At 39.3% G+C, this 3,850-nt stretch overlaps 1 pseudogene; it reads right to left on the bottom strand.

Annotated features, from left to right (window-relative positions):
• Positions 1-3,850, bottom strand: part of LOC107572405 (glycerol-3-phosphate transporter-like) — a 27,620-nt pseudogene that overhangs the window by 4,184 nt on the left and 19,586 nt on the right.

The raw sequence follows: 3,850 nt of genomic DNA, 5'->3' as shown, positions 1-3,850 counted from the left end.
ATTATTTTAGGAGCTTGATAGTCTCTAAAAACTGTATGGAAAATGCAGCATATAGGGTTTTCAGAAGAAAAAAAAAAATTTAAGGTTTTTATTTGAACTATGCTTTCAAACCTCTGAAATAATGCAGTCTGCATCTATTTTCAACTCACCAGCAGTGCTAAAAAGTCTGCAGTCATGAGCATGTAAAAGACCTGATCCCAGCCTTGTGAGGACAGCAACCCTGCCAACAAAGGTCCCACTGCAACACCTGCAGAAGATGAAAGGTGCAAGAGTGACCTCTCTCAGCTCTACATGAGACAGCACCACAATAAAACATCGATGAGTGGCTGGAGATATAGCTACGGTGGCCGTGAAGTGCAAAGCAGATCACAATTCTGAAAACAAAATAACAATTCAGAAAACACAACAACAATTCAGAAAACACAACGGCAAATCAGACAAACCGGAAGAGGTGGGTATAGTTTGAGACAGCGCCATTGGTTTGGGATTACTCACCGCTGACTGGACGAGATATCTGTCAATCAACATATACACGGTGTCTATTTACATTTAGTTAAAAGTGGTTGTAAATCATCAGCTTCAGTGGTGTAGATGGATAAGCACTTGCCTTTGGCTTTTTGAAGCCATTGACACAGGTTCGATCCCGCCTTTTGCCAAGCTTTTTTCCCTCTCTTTTCAAATCTCGTATTAGCAATAAATTCTATTTACACTAAGTTACGATGTGATATGAGATTTGAAAAGGGAGAAAAAAAACTTTTGGCAAAAGGCAGGATCGAACCCAGGTCGATCGCGTCAAAAAACCAACGTCAAGTGCTTAGCCATCTGCGCCACTGGAGCTGATGTTTTACAGCCACTTGTAACTAAATGTAAATAGACACCCCGTATTTTTTGATTGACAAATATCTCATCCAGTCAGCGGTGAGTAATCCCAAACCAATGGCGCGGTCTCAAACTATACCTGCCTTTTCCAGTTTGTCTGATTTGTCGTTGTGCTTTCTGACTTGCTATTTTGTTTTCGAATTTGTCATTGTGTTTTCTGATTTGTTATAATGTTTTCTGAATTGTTGTTGTGCTTTCTGAATTATTTTGTTTTTTAGACTTGCATTTGCGTTTGTAATTTGTTATTTTGTTTTCAGAATTGTGATTTGCTTTGCACTTCTCGGCCACCATATATAGCAGTTATAACACTCTTACCAATAGATCCAGTGCCATCTATAATAGCTGTAACTGTAGACAGAGCCCTGGCATTGCCCTTCAGACTCTTGTGTGTACCCTATAGATAAAAAAAAAACTAATAATCCAGAGAAAAACAGCATGTGACATGTATAAGCATAATTATGCAAACACACATTAGACCCGATACAAAGCAGACACACACTCACCAAGTCAGCAGAGACAGCTGTTGTGATGAGCATACGGTCTATTGACTAAACCACCACACACTGCCTTTATAGCAAATAACATGCAAACATCAGACTGCATAATTACTAAAGCATTTTTCATTAAATATAACATTAAAGTTGGCATCAGCTATCCACTGTGAATCTCATTAATTCTCTCATTTGAATCAAAGCAACAGTGGTCAAAAGCTCTTATGTAACACTGAAAGGCAACATTAGGATTGGATGTCTTACCGATAGTGGGACCCAGGCCAAACTGACTCATCATAGAGAAGCCGTAGAGCTAATATAAACACACACACACACACACACACACACACACACAAACCACTGTCTATAGCGAGATAAAAGTGACACAGCGAAGAGTCATTAAATGCACAAGCTTCCTGTATTTGATCAGCAGAATGACATACTGTGGGCGCAGCCAGCAGAAGCATCACAGCACAAGTGGTGGCCCTCTTTTCCATCTTATCAGAGATCACTCCAGCCAGGATCCCTCCTACACAAACAAACACAGAAATACTTAAGGGTCGTGGTTTGTTTTTTCATTACTCTGCACTGCTCTTCCATAGCTTTTCTATGTAAACATAAGGTAGACAAACATGACTGATTGTTGCAGACTTCTCATCTTTTGTAACATTATAAATGTCTCTACGGTCACTTTATCAATTTAAAGCATCCTTACTGAATAAAGGGAAAAAAAAAAACCTTCCTGACCCCAAACTTCTGAATAGCAGTTTTGATAACATTAGATATATTTGCATGGTTAGCAGTGGACAGAACAGTTTCACGTCATTTAAATATTTGAGTGATGTTGAAACGTGGATTAATATGAAAATACAAGGCATGACGTGTCCTAAACAAGTCAAGATGAACATGAACTTGTTAAAAAGGGGTGTTATTAGACACGTCACAATTTGTGTCATTATTAAAGAAAGCAACTGATAAGTGGTCACATGTGTATACACTAAACATTAAAAATAAATAAATAAAAACCACACCACACTACATTCCAACAATGCTCCCACATCAAACAGAGTTGAAAGGTCTCCAGCTTTCTTGGCATCAAGGTGAGCTGAGAAACAGAAAATACATCTTAGTCACTGTGATATTAAAGGAATAGTTCATTCAAAAAGAAAAATCTGCTGAAAAATGTACTTATCCACAGGCCATCCAAAATCACCAGAGGATCCTCTGCAGTGAATGGGTGCCGTCAGAATGAGAGTCCAAGCAGCTGATAAAAACATCACAATAATCCACGACCACAGTGCATTAATTATCATCTTGTAAAGAGAAAAGCTGCATGTTTGTAAGAAACAAATCCATCATTAATGCGTTCTAACTTTAAACTATTGCTTCCAGCCAGCATACGAGTCCATAATAATGCTTCCTGCAGTGAAAAAGTCCATCCCCTGTTGTGGTCTCACATCAAAATCCACTGATATATTGGTTTAGATCGGTTTTGTACTGTTTTTGCTGGTAAACGGTGCTTGAACTCTGCATATTTCTCTCCTGATTCAGACAAGATAACTTTACACTTGAGAAAGCAATATTATGGATAGAGGACTCATCTTTTAGCTGGAAACAATGGTTTGAAGTTTTAAATTGTGTGGATTATTGTGATGTTTTTATCAGCTGTTTGGACTCATTCTGACGGCACCCATTCACTGCAGAGGATCCATTGGTGAGCAAGTGATTTAATTCTCCAATCTGCTCTGATGAACAAACTAACTCATCTAAATTTTGGATTTACATTTTAATCAAATTTTCATATTGGGGGAACTACACCTTTAACCACCATATAAAAAAAAAGAAGGTGCAAATACATACAAATGACACACTTTCAAAATGTCTGCTTGCAATAGCATCCCTATATTTATGCAGAGATGTCTTGCCACCACAAAAACGACAGAAATGAAATATTTGTTATCACAATAACACAGAAATTATGTAAGAGATCTCATATTAAATGGTGCGAGTTACCTGCTTTAGTGATATAGAGGGGGAGCCAGAAGAGGAAGGTATAACTGACCAACTTGGCAAACAGCAGACAAAGCGAGAACTCCACCACACCCTGCAAACACACAGCAGGAGAACCTTGAGTGATGCTGTAACACCTGCTGACTGATGGACAGACGGATGCACAGCACTCACAGGAATGCGTAAAGCTCCCATGAAGCTGATGGCTGACGGTTCTGCCTCGCTCTTCACCACCACCACCTGCTGCACAGAAACACACACTCCAATGCTCTCCTGTCCCAGCAGAAGCTCTGTGCCCCAGCTCTAACAAACACAGTACAGAAGGACAGAACAAAATCTCAGGTAATACTTCTAAAGGAGTGACTGATGGACAGCAGGACAGTGAGGTGGACTAACCTGTGCTTTAGCTCCTGGCTTGTACTGCAAGTAAATGTCTTTATGTCCATTCACACCATTCCAGTTTTTATGAA

Source organism: Sinocyclocheilus grahami, unplaced genomic scaffold (assembly GCF_001515645.1).
Source record: "Sinocyclocheilus grahami isolate Dianchi unplaced genomic scaffold, SAMN03320097.WGS_v1.1 scaffold1747.1, whole genome shotgun sequence".
Lineage (NCBI taxonomy): Eukaryota > Metazoa > Chordata > Actinopteri > Cypriniformes > Cyprinidae > Sinocyclocheilus > Sinocyclocheilus grahami.
The sequence above is the reverse complement of the archived record's forward strand: the minus strand, read 5'-3'. Positions and strand labels throughout refer to the sequence as shown.